We start from the raw sequence: 17,743 nt of genomic DNA on the forward strand, positions 1-17,743 counted from the left end.
TATCAACAATAGTCGCAAAGATAAACAAGTAATCCTGCTATGGTAACTTCTTTATTGGAACGAAGCTCCTCTTTGCTCGATTTGGTTAAAACAAATGGCGACGGACATTTTACATCTGGAGTATCATGCTCCTTCAATTGTGCAATTGTGAATTTGTACATAATTTTAAATTTTGACAAAATTTAGTTTCTTTACAATTTTTATATATTATTACATTTTTTTAATGTCCTGAGCTTCTAATCCCCAAGTAATTTTACAAATTGTATGAAAACAAATCTACTTAGAACAGGCGAATTTGTCCATGTTGGAACGCGCCATTTTATACAAATCTAAGTTTTCAAAAAAAATTAAAACAAATTTAGTGAAGCAGTCCACTGGGCTATAAGGCCGGGACTTTATAAATCTCCCAAAAGTGAGATAAGTAGAACTAGAACTTTACTCGTTTTAGGTGTTCGTTTGTCCGGATACTCATCCGAGATGCCGGAACCATTCTTTAACCAAATTTAACATACTGATTCGAGAGCATGCGCTGACTGTCTTACGGGGTCTCATGTCCCGATCGGACGTACTGTTGAGGAATATCCACCGAAAAACGGGATGCCCGTAGACTTAACCTTGGAAAAGTATTTGGCCTACTAATTTTCATTGTAAACAATGAAAAATAAAAAATTTTAACATTAGAAATAGGGCGAAGCCCTTTCTCGTTTAGTTCTATGAACACAATTTTTCAAAACCATTATGCTTTTTTGCTGATATGCCACATTCAGTTATTTGCATGTCGTGTTCGTCATGAAAACAATTGATGCATAAAAATATTCAATAAATAATAAAAGTCGATAGCCTTTCTCCAAATTTGCAATTATTGCATACCTAGTACTTTACTATTCCCTGACATATATCAGTTGATAAATAAAATCAAACCAAATTAAATTATGTACTTCTTAAGGGTAAATATTTTTGCGTAGTAGTCGATAAAATTGAAGAAAAGTTATATTTATGGCATTAAAATGGATATCGTACGTCGTCAACTTCATTCAGTTGAAAGCTTTCATTCTGTTGAAGTAGATTCTTTATTTATTGGTGCACTATATTTGAAAATTATGTACAGTTAAATAGGAGATTGAATATATCGTAACTTTTCAAATCTAAGGCACAAGGTTTCGTCTGCTATTAGACTACCAAAATGCAGGTAAGCCGTAGATTCGATTCTTGGAATCGATATATATAAATACGGTACTACATTATGCGTATTTCATGCACATACAACATAGAATCTACTGCAGTCTCTAATACGTTAATTATAGATCTTTCTCTTTAAAGAGAAAGAAAAAGGAAGCCGCTCTCCTGTGTGATTTGTCTTCCAAGGAATAAACAGTGGCCACAAACTTTACGGCAGTTGCTTTTAACTAAACTTAATCTTCTGACTGGCTATGTACTTAGCACAGTTTCTATACAAACGGCAAATATTTTTTCTCAATTTTCCTTACAATTAACTGCATTACAATGATCATAATTTCGTTTTACTGATACGATAACGCTCAACAAATCCCCAATCATTTAAATTTGTTGTGTTAGATGAATCACGAACATTCTACAACAAATAATCATTCATTTGTTATTAGTTTCGTAATCGAAGAAATGCGAAAGAAAGAAAATTGCTGTTTCCCAGTGCATTGTCAGGCTTCATTGACGAGACACACTTGTAGTAATAGTAAGATAACAGGATAATGGAGAAGGAAAAGCGGTTACTCATACGATGCAACATTTAAACGTAGGGCGATACAATGCAGCAGCGTTATTTAGTGGTCAGAGGAGTTCGGAAACTATGAAGCTGGATGAAGATTTACTGTCAGTGATGTGTGTCATCGTTGGAAAAATCGGCGATGACAGTTATTTAGTACTAAAGCAACGAGACAGTCATTCTCCATACCAAACGAATGTGGATATCCGGAAGTTGATGAGGCTGTTCTGAAGTTCGTGAGCAAGTAGGATTGTCCCTAACCCGCGAGTCGTTGTCACTTAAAACTTTGGATGTTTGCAAGAACGTGTGGCTTCCCTGTGCAAAGTTTTAAGCAAGTCATGGTTGGTGTGACAAATTAATGAAGAGAACTGGGCTATAGCTCTGCGAAGGAGAGCAACAATTTGCCAGAAATTATCAGCTGATTTTGAAGAGAAGCTAGTTAACTTCCAACGTCGTGTTATCAACTTACATACAATTGCAATTTGGAACAGATAGCCAATGCAGATTAAACACCGATGTATTTCGACATGCCTCAAAATTACACAATTAATGAGAGATGAGCTCGTGAAGTTCGTAAAACAACTGGATATGAGAAGCAGAGAGTCACTGTTTTACTTTGACTCATTGGTGACAGCCACAAGTTACCATCGTACATTGTGCTGAACACAAAGACAATACCAAAGAACGAAATGTTCCCAAAGGATACTCGTATCATTGTTTGTGCACAATAAATGCTTCGGTTACCGAGAACCTTGTGAAGGGCTGGGTGAAAAGTGTATGGAATAGACGATCTGGAGCTCTTCTGAAGAGACGAAGCATGCTTATTCTGGATTCATTTAAGGGCTACATCACGGAAGGCATGGAAATATTGTTAGGTGAGATTCGGTTTGATTTAGTAGTAATTCCAGGAGGTATGACGAACCAACTACATTCCCTGTACGTCTCAATAAATCAGCATTCAAAGCGAATGTGTGTAAGCGGTACAAAAGCTTGATTGAGATGTGAAAACCACGTCTTCATACCTTCAGGGAAGATCAAGAGAGCATTTGCCTCCACGTTTGCTCACTGGATTTCGGACAGAGTGTTGCCTAGACAGAGGTATCTCTCAATATCGTAATAAAATCTTTCAAGAAGTATTCCATGTTCAATGTTTCAGATGGATCACAAAACAACCTGTCGTAGGAAGGCTCAAGTGAAACTGATTGTGACCTGAGTCCCGCAATGGATTCTTCTTCTGATGATGAAAATGATACTGAAATGCCTTAAAGTGGTTGATAAAGAAAAAAAATGAAAAAAAATATTACCAATATTACAAGGTAAAGTACCGTAAATTTGTAAACAAATACTAAACATGTACCTTGTAAATGATTAAATGAATAACATAGAGGTTATAATATGAACGCCTTTGTGCATACACCTGCGACTTAAATTCGAATATTTTTTTTCTGAGAAAATGAGGCGAAAATTCAGGTGAGCCTTAGATTCTCGGCGTCTTGAATTCGGACAACTTCGGTAAATATTGTTTGATTTTTCATAACAGTGACATGAATGCATCAAACAGACACACATATACTTCAAACAGTGATGTACACACTCCTAACAGTGATGCAAACACATGTGAAATGGAATATTATATAAAGACTTATTTTCAAATTTGAATATTCAAATAGTGCTTTATACACACATTTTATTTTTAAGCAAACTAACAATCAATTTTTTATGTTGCCTCAGGCAGAAGTAGTAGCAAAGTACTTAGTCTAAAGTGAGTAATTCTTATTTCTTGAACATTTTATTTTGAAAACGGAAATTAGTATTTTTTTAAAAAAAAAACAATAATATACTATTTCTTTAAATTACAAACACAAGGAATCTTCTTTGGGAAGAGTTAAAAAAATCTTTTTTTTTAGTTCAATGTGTCACGGTTATGCCTTTTAGATGTCCGGGAATCCCTAACGTCGTTTGGGGAATCCCGTGCGACGCCATTGCACAAATCTGAAAACTGCAAATTTGGATAGAGCAGGTTAGGATCATTTGACGATAGTATGCCGCATCACGTCTACGGTCAGTAGTTTGTACAATATTTAACTCTAAAGTTTGTTTTCCCACGCTTTCGGCAGCCTATAACACGTAAACGACCAGGTTTTCGCCCTATGTTTATTGGAACTTTTTTGTTTGTTTTAATCTCAGGGATCACTCCTCTGCTTTTGTACAACGAATTTAGCGCCATACTGTATATACGTAGCAAATTACGCTGTTAACAGGTTGTATCTATTGTTGCTCACTTTTTCCTAACATTGAGAGTCATATTACTTCAAGTAAATATTGTTTTTAATTTGTCCATTTACAGTAAGAAGTTGTGATTAAGAATTATTCCTACTTTCATTCATTCCTACCTGGCTTATTCCTGCTTCACCTACAGCCTTGAAGGTAATTAAATAGCATGAGACATCAACCTATAGCTTAATGTAAGATCCGAACCAGATTAGTTCCACCAACAATCAAATTTGTCTCCACGCGCCGAAGATGCGTATGCTAACCACATTACCACGGAGAAACTACACTTAAAAAGTTTGCAGCCAAAAGAAAAATAAAACTGAGACAGGATTTACACAATTCATGGGCAGCCAACTGTACTGCACAAATGACTATTGATATCGGTCTGAATTTTAACATGTGAATGTATTATTTCTCAGTAAAATAATAACAAAAATAATTTTGGTAAAGTTTTTTTTTTTTTTTTTCGAAAAGTCCTATTATTTTGGTTTTCATATCAGCATTGATTCTAATAGATGGAGAATGCTTGTAAAATAATAATTCGTATAGAACACTGAATATCTCTCTTATGAAAGATTAGTTAGAAGAGGAAAGTAACATTAAAATAAAAATAACATTAAAATTATTGTTTTCTCTTATATATAAGATGCGAAGAGAGAGATAATCATATAAATTGCCAGTGACAAATAGGGAAACGACAAAACTTATAAAACAAGGTGCTGAAATAGTTTTTTAAATGATAATATGACAAAAAAAATCCTACAAGTTTATTAACATTTAACACAAAGAAAATGTGTTCATAGATGAGATATATATCAATTGATAAATCCTATCGAACTGAACAAAATTATAATGGGTAAATGTAAATCCTCATGCGCAATTTTCGAAAAAAAATCTTTTTAACTTAAAAAACTGACACTATAGCATAACCACGCCACTTCTTAGGATGAAATTGATGCTGAAGTATATACCCTCACCAAGCTTTTCATTTTGATACTAGCAAGATGACCGTTCGCACAGATATAGTCTAAAATTGTGATAATTATCTTTTGATTTTCTTTTAACTGTAATGTTACCCAAAATATAAGACATATAAATCGATGAAATCAAGATGGACAAAATAATATGCTCTTGAGGATAAGTTCTCATATGAGTAGCTTCCGAGAAGATCGAATTTCTTTTATGGCGTTAAAAAGTATATCGTTCGTTGCCAGTCTGATGTAGTTGATATTTTTTCTGTTGCAATAGATTTTATTAATTTATTGGTTTATTTATGTACTTGTCTATGAAAATATATAGTGTTAAATAGAAAACTGTGTCTATTTTTGTTTCATTTCTCTTAACAGCGATGCTCACACTACTTATAATATATTCTTGGAAATGTTGCTTCAAAGACACATATGTACAGTTGACGGCGTAATTAAGCATTATAAACGAGAATAGTTTCTCTCAATTTCTTGACATCTTCAAAAATATAATAATAATTTTTTTATAGGATTTTGATTTGATTTGATCTTCAGTTTAACATTGAGGCTCTATGGGACGCGGATCTACATCTTAATGTGAAATCCAAACTACATTAGCTCCCACTGGGAATCGAACCCGGGTCTCCTACGTCAAATTTTGCACGATTAAAAAAAAAAAAAAAAAAAAACAAGATTTCTTGTCAAATTTATATAATACAATGTAAACTAAGAAATTTATTGTATCATATGATTAGAACCGTAGCTAGAGATTTCGGCATCCGAGGCGAAGCAGAATTCGGCGCCCTCCTACACTCACCACACCCAGCTTTTCCTTCCCTTTTTCACTTATCTATAAGAAAAGTAGCAGTTATTGTTATATTACACTGAATTTTTATTAAGCTGCTTGGGAAGACCATTGCGACAGGCAAAAGGAATCATTATGTATTCTTTTTCAAATAAGAGCTGTTTTCAGAGCCGTGTTTTGGACTTTTTGTTAAACTCGACAAAACTACCTTTGGTTGTACACAAATCCACTTGAAGAACAGTTATTGCAATGTACAATACAACTATTTGAAACGTTTTATACTATCGATAAGAAATGACATTTCAGTACATTAGAAACTATATACTTTTAAAAAGTTCAAAATGGGTGACAGCATTAATTTCCACTAATAATTGTAAACTTTTGGAATTTTATTCTGTATGTGACCACACAAAATAGCATTTCAATTTCGATTCTTTTAATATCAGCAATTAAACGTGTTGAACTTGTTAATGATAGACTTACTTTTATTACTCTTAGGGGTCGCGGTGTGATACTATTGTTTTAAATGTATATGCACCAATAGAAGCTAAGGATGACGATATAAAAGGCACTTTTTAAAAACAAATATCGCGGATATTAGACCAATTCCCGCGATATCATATGAAAATCCTATTAGAAGATTTCAATGCAAAGGTATGGCGACAGAATATTTTCAAACCGGTTATAGGGAAAGAAAGTCTGCATAAGAAAAGTAATAACAACGGGATTAGTTTCGTGAACTTTGGAACTTCCAAAAACCTTATCGTGAAGAGTATAAAATTCCCACATCACGACGTCCATAAATACACATGGACCTCACCAGATTGAAGAACACACAATCAAATTGATCACGTTTTAGTAAATAGAAGAAGACAGTCTAACATAATTGATATTCGGTCGTTCAGAGGAGCTAATTGTGACACTGATCACTATCTGGTAGCAGCGATAACAAAGAAAGAGATTATCGTTGAATAAAGAGAATATTCAACATCTGAAAATGAAGAGGTTTAGTTTAAGGAAATTAGAGGAGAACCAGGCAAGAGGGGAACATCAGATTGAAGTGTAACAAATTCTCGTTTTTAGAAGGTTTTGAGAGCTCTAATACTGAGGATACTTGGGTTCAAATTAGGGATAGCGTTAAAATTTCAGTAAGAGAAAAATTGGAACTCGCGGAAATACATAGGAACAAATCATTTTTCGACCAGGAATGCACCAAACTGACGGAGAAGGGAATATAGCCGAAACTGCGTTGGCTGCAAAATCCGAAGGATACAACTACACTAAATTTCGTTGACATCAGACGGGAAACTTCCAAAATGTTTAGAAGAGAGAAACGTGATTTTTTGAAAGATTAAATTAATGAACTTGAAGTAAAAGAAAAATCGAGACATGTTCAAGGGCATCAACGAATCTAAGAAAGGGCACAAACCTCGCACATATACAAGTATATTAAAGAGAGACGACGGTACAATTCTTACTGATACATATAGCATCTTGAATAGATGGAAAGATTTCTTTGACGACTTGCTTAACACACAGTCAAAAAACTAATGTTCGTGGGGAAAGGGAAGTGCACAGCAGAACCATAAATTTCAGAGCCTAGCCGAACAGAAGTAGAAACTGCAATAAAGAAATTAAAGAAACACAAATCTCCGGAGGTAGACAAAATTCTGGCTGAGTTAATTTTAGCTGTAGGGGAAAATTGTGGAACAAGATACACAAACTCATTCTCCTTATCTGGAACAAGGAGGAATTACCACAAGAGTGAAAAGAATGAATCATTGTCCCAATTCACAAGAAATGCGACAAAGCGGATTGTAATAACTTTTGAGGCATTTCTCTTGTCAACATCCTATAAAATCCTCTCAACAAGATTGATCACATACGCGGATGAAATTATTGGAGACTATCAGTGTGGATTTAGACAAAATCAATCAACTATGGACCAGATATTTACCATTCAACAAACACTAGAAAAGAAATGGAAATACAATACCCCGGTACATCAATTATTTATTGATTTTAGAAAGGCTTACGATTCTATTAGGAGATAAATATTATACAACATTCTTGCAGAATTTGATATACCGAAAAAACTAGTTAGATTAGTTAAGATGTGTTTAAACGAATCCCAAAGTAAAGTCCGAGTAGGAAAATTATTTCCACGAGCTTCCTCGTCGAGTATGGCCTGAAACAAGGAGATGCGTTGTCCCCATTATTATTCAACTTTATTCTTGAGTACGATATAAGGAAAATCAAATATAGCAACCAGGGCCTAGAGCTGAATGGTATTCACCAGGCTGTGGCGTATGCTGATGATCTAAATCTGATAGGAGAACAACAGAAAGAAATGAAGAGACATTATTAAATGCTTGCAGGTTTAGAAGTAAATGCAGAAAAAACTAAATACATGGAAGTTGAATGGAACTATAATACTGCAAATTATGGATGCGTCAAAGTATCAAATAATATTTTCGATGACGTGGATACTTTCAAGTATCTAGGATCAATATTAACAGACCAAAATGATATCCACGAAGAAATTAAATGTCGACTGAAAGCAGGGAATTCGTGTTATTAATCAGTTCAAAATATTTTGTCGTCGCGAATTATATCGAGGAATTTGAAGATCATAATATATAGAAGAATAATTATGCCTGTTGTTCTGTATTGTTGCGAAACATGGTCGCTTACTTTAAGGGAAGAATGCAAACTGAAAGTATTTGAACGGCGATCTGAATGGCGGAAACTTCATAACGAGGAACTGCATAATTTACACCCTTTACCCAATATTTTTAGGGTAAAGACAAGGAGGCTCAGGTAGGTAGGTCGTGTAGCGAATATGAAAGAAAGCGGGAGCGCTTCCAAACTTTTGACTGGAAATCCAAATGCAGATGGAAGGACAATATTAAGATGACTCTCCCAGAAATAGAAATACAAAATAGAAACTGGATTCAGTTGGCTAAGGACGGAAGTCATTGGAGAGGTTTTATGAGCGCAGAATTGAACCTCCGGGTTCTATAGTCCATAGAGTTAGTTAGTTCTTTTACGGTAAAGAATATTTTGTGAAATATAACGGAAATTCAGAAGGTTTAAGTTTTGTTTGTATTCAGATAGATAAAACAGATACGTATGCACAGAAAACATATCCTGGTGATTCAACTATTTGATTGAGAAACGATCCGAAGAAATTCTTCCAAATTGGAAGCATTTCATATGTCAATGTAATAAAAAAAATGACTGGTAGTGAATAGTTTTTGAAAAAGAGAAGGGTTAAGTTCTGACTCTTTTAGCCCCTACTCTACGATTTCCAAAATGTTTATTATTCCCCTTGTTTACCTTCATTTTTAATATTCAATTGGATAGAAAAGCTTGATTAACTAAACAAACTCGTCACTATTACAACGCTGAACACGTATTTCAGACTTTGACCGTTTCCGATTTGAAAACGCTCCTGCGTACTCTATAAGTCATTACTCGACACCTTGTATATCAAATCGTCATTAACAAAACGTATATAATAACTTTCTTCAAGTAATAAGTAAAAAGTTGCTGTGGCTGTTATTGAAATGTTTGCGTTGCAAGAAAATTTTTTACAAGTTTATTTCTTTGCAAAGCGACAACAATATTGATTTAATAGGGCGCCAATTCTTTTAGGGGGCACCGCGTCATTTACTCGTTTCCGACACCTTTTCTTTATTCTTACTCGTTTGGCGCCCCCTTGCTATCAGCGTCTGGGGCGACCGACCCACTCTCCTTCCTCCCCTTAGCTACGGCTCTGCATGTGATAGGTATGTATATTTTATGAATCTCTCTATTCTAAGCTTTCTAGAAAACTTCCTTCTGTTTCATTATTGTTAACCAAAAATAGTTTGGCTGCATAAAAAACAAATATAATAGTTTCGCTCCATTTACCTTTTTAACCACATTTCTTTCGCCGGTATATCTTGAACTTTACTTAAGAAACACATCAATAATTGATGGTATAATATTTTAATACAAGGTACGACAGATACGGGAACAGTTATTAAAATAATAATAAACTCTGGCGAAGACAATGTACAGAATGTACATGTATGAATGAATGCTCTTGTCTTTGTAATAAGGATTAGAAATACCTAAATATTATCACCTTAGATCTTCATACAATCAATAAGTTTAATTGTTTTGTGCTTTACATATTAGCACTACTGCATACACGTATTAATGAATAGGATATGAATAAGCACAATTAAAGACACGGTAATCCGAGATGACAATAAGAGATTGTCTCCACTAATGAATGTGGTCGAGACAATTTCTTTAGCTATCTATTGCAAACAACAGAAGTGTTAAAAATACTAACTTTCGTGCAATAGTTATCGTGTCTAGTGTTGTGGCATATATTTTTAGCATATTTGCTTTAACCTAAAGGTTAAGAATTTACACAAACAAGGTCCAGACTTCGATCTCTGGTATAACCAGCTTCAGAAAAAAAAGTTTTTACCACCGACTTGCTGTCAGAAAAATATTCAAGGCTCATAGAGCCAAAAGTACATTTAAAAGGAAGTAATAAATGGAATATAGAAGTTGTATCTCAAATTTCAGGCTGTTGCATGAGATTTCTTGAACCTTCCTTTTAGCCTTACTAGAGAGTTAATTTCCCTTTCCTTCTTTATTATTATTATTATTATTATTATTATTATTATTATTATTATTATTATTATTATTATTATTATTATTATTATTATTATTATTATTATTATTATTATTATTATACGATAGAGTCGTCATACTACAGAATCGAACCAAATTAAGATCTTACGAGAGGAATAAATCTAGAAATGCAACTTTAAAATATATTATTACAATAACTAACAAACTTACAAGTAAAATGCAGTTCAATTCTACTGTATATTCATATGTCCGAATAGATCTTCATTAAAACCTGCTGTGATCATGTTGTAGAATTTGTTTGTCACAGTAAAAATAAAGCATGTTAACTTTTATGAGTTCAAAATAAAAGAAGAACCTAAGACAAGGTAATATTCTCCCCCAAAAATTTATTTAAAAAATATAATATTAAGTTCATAAATTTTGCAAGTATTTATAAAATAATTAACAAACAAATCCTGCTAATTAAGACTAAAAATCCTTCAAAAATGCAGGTTCAACCCTGTTTATAACAAAGAGGCAAAGTTTCGTGACTAATAACTTTTTGAATACAAAAATTTAAAGCAGATTCGTATTTAGCTGGATGGGTGTATTAGTTGTTCTAGCTTTTGAATGAGTCCACCTGAAGCTTCAGCTGTGAGTAAAGTGGAAAGGATATAGTCTCTTAATAGAGTCTAACCAATTGATCTTTAGAAAAGATGGGGAAAAAATTAAGTTCTCTAAAGAAATCGGGATAGATTTTTTTGTTCTGCAAATAAAGTCTTTCATTGCTAATATAATTAATGATCTTAATTTTAAATTTTGTGGGCTAATGGGGTTTATGTTCTTAATTGTCATTTGCAAAATATTTCGAAGTAACACAAAATAATTATAAGATATATATCTATAATTATTGAAGGAGCGGTTGCCATGTAAGTTATTAGTCAATAATAACTATATCAGACATTTTGTTAGCCTATGTTACATCATTATGTGGGTTTATTTGGTAACGATTTCTTTTGTTGCAAGACTTGAATGACATGAAATTCCTAGATTTACTTCCCATGATTATGCCTTTTAGGCTATAGAAAAAAGGTAATTAATGAAACTGAATGACTGTAAAAGAATTGGTGGAATAAGAAAACCCATACACACCATGTTGTCCACCATAAATTCTATGTACAAGGTTCGATGCAGGAACCCCTCGCACTGTACCACTGAGCCAGAATGGCCTTATAGTGTACATTTCTGTAGCAGACACACAAAGATCATTATATAAAATGTTAGTTTAGAAACATAATGTAAAATGTTCAAATTGAAAAGGTAAAATATTTATATAGCCTACGTATTACATTGTACTTGACTATCATTTTACCTGATCTTTTCTCTCACATACAGAGATATAATATTTTGTAGAGATTTCATTTGAGTAACGAATGCATCATTTGCTAAGAATAATTTTAGAAACACGTTTAGGTCTGTGTAAGAGAGGATACTGAATCAATCACCACGTAAAATATTAATTTAGAAGAACGATGTAAAGTGTATGAAAATGTAATTGCTAATCAAGAAATATCTATTGTACGAAGATCAAAAAATACATATTTTAATTTGACGATCATTTTCCAGTCATTCCGTCGCTGATATATCTACCTACATCTATCTGTCTATACAAATTTATAGAAATTTGAAATATTTGAGTTTATCCATGGTTATGCCGGCTAGTCTAAAGGAGACGGTGATGATGAGAAATGAATGAAATGATGGAATGAATAAAGTGAAAGGAAACGGGAGAACCCCGAGGAAACCCACGCACACGGTCTGTCCACCGCAAAGTTCACTTGGTGCGAGCAGGGACCCCAAGAACCACAGGTGAACGCTCTACCACTGAGCCACCGCGGACCCCTTATAAAAATTTGAGTTGAGTTAATTTTGAGTTTAACGTCCCCTTCAGCAGCGAGGCTATATGAGACGTAATCTACTGATTAACGTGGAATCCGAACCACATGAGCTTCCGCCTGGAATCAAACCCGGATCTCCCACGCCAAAGGCGCGGACGCTTATAGAAATGTGTTATAGTGTCTTTCGTTAAAAGTAACTCTAAATATACGCATACCTATGTGGTAAATTCAGACAATATGAAATACGTTGTCGAAACTATTGGCATATACACCAATAATTAATATACGCGGCATAGGAGGTCTACTTCATAAAATATTACTTTATATAGTTTATATTTTTAAATTAAACCTATCACTAAGGTTGAACACGAGACGAGACAGAATTTTTGTGTCGAGATTTGAGACAAGATAGAGTTCTTGGAATAGAAACAGATACATTTTTGTACTGTCGCTCATGAGACATGAGTTCGGTCTGTCTAGTACTGAAAAATATGTGTTTCTATTGAAAGAGCTCGGTCTCAGTCAAGTGTCTGATAACGTAAATTCTATCTCGCCCTGTCTCAAGAGACAATACCATTTTTTCGAGACGAGACATAATTTTCATGACACATTCTTGAGACGAGACAGGTTTAACTCTTGCCTTGTGTGCATGCGTACCAATCATTTTCTAATGAAAAAACAATATGACAATACATGAATACTTCAACAAAGAATACTCCAAATACAGTGGTACTTACCTTATAGTTTTGAACGGTGCTGTTGAGAATATTATCGATGTTTTAAGTAATGCTGGCTTTTCGATGTGATTTTGCGTTTACTCGACGCGAGACAAAATTAAAAACAAAAGAAATTGGAAAAACTACTACGAAATACTGACGGGTGATACTGATGGAAACAGATGATGACGTAGTGGTTGAGGCCGAGAGCTGGGAAGGTTTTCTTCCTTGGCCCTTGTAGGGCCCAGCTGTGACAAGAGTACGGGAATCGCAGCCCCTTTTTCGACGTACGTATTCGGCCACAACCGCGCTTCCAGCTGCTCAACGGGCATCAAGGCGCGCATCGCGACGCATCTCCCCCACGCAGATAGCTCTGATTGGTGCGTCGTCCACCGCCCCTATCTTGCTGTAGGATTGGCTCATCGCGAAGATGAACGTCTTGCTAAAATAACCAATAGGATTTGTTTGTTAATGGTCTGTGGGCATGAAAAGGGGCGGAGCTTCGAAATACATGTATGGTTTAGTTATTTCTAAAGTTACAGTACTATGCAAGCGGTAACTTTTTATATAATTTTTTCTTTTCCGTTTTTGTGGAAGATGGGAGAAATCGGAAAGGGCATTTGCAAGGGGCACAGAGTGAGGGAAGGGTGAATTCAGTTAGACGAAAGGGGTTGCTGAAAGGAGAATTCTGCTGACATGTTACAATCGTCCCCCTCTCTCTGCGCCTGTTAATTCCTTTTTACTTCCTTCCTCCAAGTTTGTTTCCTCTGACTATCTTGGAAAATCCTCTCTAGTCGCTCCCTTGTTCTTATGCATTGAAATAAAACAGAGGTAAATTGAAAATTATTCTCTCCTTGCAATCCACTCGTTTTCTCTCTCTCCCCTGTGAAACCTCTCTATATATCCATCCCATTCTTCCCCACCTTGAAATTCTACGTCAAACAAGTAGAGGGTAATTAAGAAACCCTATGAAGAAGATTGATTAAGATTGGTCTAATTATTAATTTCCTTTTTTCCCTTCCTTTTTTGTTTAGTTTATTTCTACAATTAATGCATAGTTGACTTGGTGATTGAGAAATCTTAATGTAAAATTAAGATCTAAAAATATCTTTATTTCCAAAAATTTGTGAGTGATTTCGAAATTCCTGAAGTTTATATGCTTCTTAGAAGACTTATTGAAGTTTTCTTTTCGTGTGTACGTGGTTAAGAAATGTGGACAGAAGAATGCATAATAATAGTTAAGTGTACGATTCCGACATTGTTTCAAATGGGAGGAGAATCTAAAATCCGTATACTTCAAGATGGCCGTTTTGCTAGTTACAAGTCAATTTTCTCAAGTATTGATATCAATACTTGATGTAGTCTCTAAATACGAGTATTTTTTTCTTTTATTTCTTTATTCTTGAATATTACAGTGATTCGTATTATTTTTTGATAGAGCATATTTTCACTGCGATGAGTTACAGTAACTACACAGTATACTGTACACAATCTACGAATCTCATTCGATTTGGACCAAATTTCGCATATACTTTGGATATAAAATAGATCCTGACGTCTATAGTATGCATGTGAAATATTTTCGTGTATAAAACTTATTTTGTCATCGAGTTCTGGGATATCAAAGTTGGAAACTGCACTTAAGACCAGATTTGGGGGGTGGACTTGATAGTGTTGACCATGGGACTCGAGAAATTTCCCGTCTTATTTCAATTCTCGTCTCGTTTTAAATTTGAGATGAGACTAGAAAACTCACGAGTCCCTTAGGAAACATTAGTTCATCCAAGTCTTAGCTCTCAGACTGTTTCAGTGTTACATCGTTCATAGTATAAAAACTATAAACTGATAAAATGAAGAGCATTTATCAACGTTTAAAGATATGCAAGTCAATATACGATATACTCCAATAAATAATATGATTTCATGTCGCTAAAGGTTTATGATCACTTCTAAATGAAATTAAGAGAAAAATAAGAACATAGACAAGACGAGAAAAAAAAAAACTTAGACAATGGAGACAAAATAAAACTTATAGAATATTTATGAGACCTTGGCACAGAGATAGATCTTGACTTGCTTGGCACGTATGTAGAGTATATATATATATATATATATATATATATATATATATATATATATATATATATATATATATATATATACAGGGTGGTAGGTAACTCCACCGACAAACTTTGGGAGGTGATTCCTTATATGAAATGAAATAAAAAAAGTTCTAATAAACATGGGACGAAAAACGTCTCTTTTCAGAGTTATGAACCGCCGAAAATTCAAAAATTCACGTTTCGAAACGCTCTGCCTTAGAAACTACAGGATAAATCCCAAGTTGTTTAAGGAATTACAAAGGAACTAGTATGCACTCTATCTAAATATCTATGTTCTACTGTGGTCCGTTATCGGGGACACGAACTGTAAAAAGGAAGCTGAGGTATAGGGATACTCCTTTAAGTACTAATGGCGCGTTCATTTCGTCGATAACGGAGGATGGTAAAACATGGATATTAGTTAGATCGCATACTAGTTCTTGTGTAATTCCTTAAACCGCTTGGGATAGGTCCTATAGTTTCTAAGGCAGGACGTTTCGAAACATGATTTTTCGAATTTTCGGCGGTTCATAACTCTGGAAGGAGACGTTTTTCGTCCCATGTTTGTTAGAACTTTTTTATTTCATTTCATATAAGGAATCACCTCCCAAAGTTTGTCGGTGGACTTATCTAACACTCTGTATATATATATATATATATATATATATATATATATATATATATATATATATATATATATATCTAAAAATTCAGTTCTTGAGTTATTCCTATTCAAATTTATGGTGTGAATTTTTAATCAAATTTTACTATATATTAATATTTGAGATTAAACTTTGAGTAGAAAAATAAAGGAATGGAAGAAATCAATGAAAAGTCATTACTTTTCCCCAAACGATTAATCTCAATATTAGTTAAACTTAAAACAAACGAAGAATTGCGTGAGTACAAAATAACATTTTTTCCAAAAAAAAAAAAATGTATTATTTTAGCTCAAATTTGAGACAACGACATACTATTATAAACAACTTAAATCTTTGACGTTACTTCATAAACTAAAACTAACTCTATGGCCTATGGAACCCGGAGGTGCAGTGCTGCGTTCACAAAAGTTCTCCATTGACTTCTATCCTTAGCCAGGTGGATTCAGTTTCTACTTTGTATTCCTATTTCTGCGAGACTCACTTTAATATTGTCCTCCCATCTGCGCCTAGGTCTTCCTAATGGACGTTTTCTCATTGGTTTACCCGTTAAAACTTTGAAAGCGTTTCTACTTTCGTCCATCCTGGCCACATGACCTGCCCACCTGAGCATCCTAGATCTGATGACCCTAACAATGTTCAGTACATTATGTAGTTCCTCATCATGAAGTTTCCCGATCCTCTTGGTTCCGAATATTCGTCTCAGGACCTTGTTCTCGAATACTTTTAGTCCGTGTTCTTCCGTCAAAGTAAGCGACCATGTTTTGCAACCACGCAGATCAACAGGTATGATTAATGATTATCGTTTTATTTATTTTAAGCTTCAAATTTCTCGACAGAATTCGAGACGATTATCGTTTTATTTATTTTAAGCTTCAAATTTCTCGACAGAATTCGAGACGACAAGAGGTTTTGAACTGAATAATAACATGGATTCCCTGCTTTTAGTCGACATTTAATCTCTTCGTGAATATGTTTTTCGTCTGTTAATATTGATCCTAGATATTTGAAAGTATCCACTTGATCCAAACAATTATCTGATATTTTAACTTCATTAACGTTCTTTAAAGTCATTTGTTCTTTAAAGTAAAAAAGTCATTTGCAGCTGCATTCAGAATCCTCAATATTGCACTATATTTGATTTGAAGTGAGTGAACTGAGTTACCTTTTTTTTTTCTTTAACTCATGCACATTGCAATATTTTCGTCTTTCATTTGATTTTTACTTTTTTAAAATAATCAATCGTAAGGCCGATATATATCGAGCGTTATCTATAGATCGTTTTCGTTCTTCATAAATCTTGCCGTAGAGATAGACTTTTAACTTATTTAGTATGCATGTGAAATATTTTGCAATTCATACCCTTGGTTTTGGAGTAATTAGCCACTAAAGTTAGGATTTGAACGTAGTCAATTTTTTTGCTTAAAAAATAAGTTAAAATAAAAAATAATAAAATATGATAAAGATAGTAAAGATGATCACGTAAAACCAAAGGCTGATGTTCTTTTTCCAGTAAGAAGTAAAAATTTCATAGCCTTTCAATATAGGCAACCAACAATATTTTACTGTTGTACAAGTTGCATAAACATTAGGAAACGGGGTTTAAACTGTGTTATACAATAGTATGTTTAAGTCACCGTTACTCGTCAAGTTATGAATGGTTTAACTTCGTTAATGTACTCGACCGAGACAATCACTCTAGCAGTTTATTTTTAAAAATAATCGCTTTCGTTTAACTTATTATGAGGAATAATTGACGGACATACTGATATTATAATCTTACAAGACTCACTTAGCGTGATCCCAATAAAATAATTAATTGCTATTTAGCGCAAAAGTTGGTTGAAAGCAGATGGAACAAACCTGCAGAAACTTAATTTTGAGTTTAAACATTCACTAAATACAACGTGTACTTGTAATTAACATTTGTTAAGGACGGATTTTGTTT

At 34.0% G+C, this 17,743-nt stretch overlaps 1 protein-coding gene across 1 annotated transcript in view; it reads right to left on the reverse strand.

Annotated features, from left to right (window-relative positions):
- The window catches only part of VGlut (Vesicular glutamate transporter), a 436,140-nt gene extending 422,794 nt beyond the window's left edge, over positions 1-13,346 (reverse strand). The window contains exon 1 of the mRNA XM_081759097.1: positions 13,056-13,346. The gene's annotated coding sequence lies outside the window, so the exon portion shown is untranslated. The remainder of the gene's footprint in view (positions 1-13,055) is intronic.
- Between the last annotated feature and the right edge of the window lie 4,397 nt (positions 13,347-17,743).

The sequence above is a fragment of the Thermobia domestica genome, chromosome 5 (assembly GCF_964235325.1).
Source record: "Thermobia domestica chromosome 5, izTheDome1.hap1.1, whole genome shotgun sequence".
NCBI lineage: Eukaryota > Metazoa > Arthropoda > Insecta > Zygentoma > Lepismatidae > Thermobia > Thermobia domestica.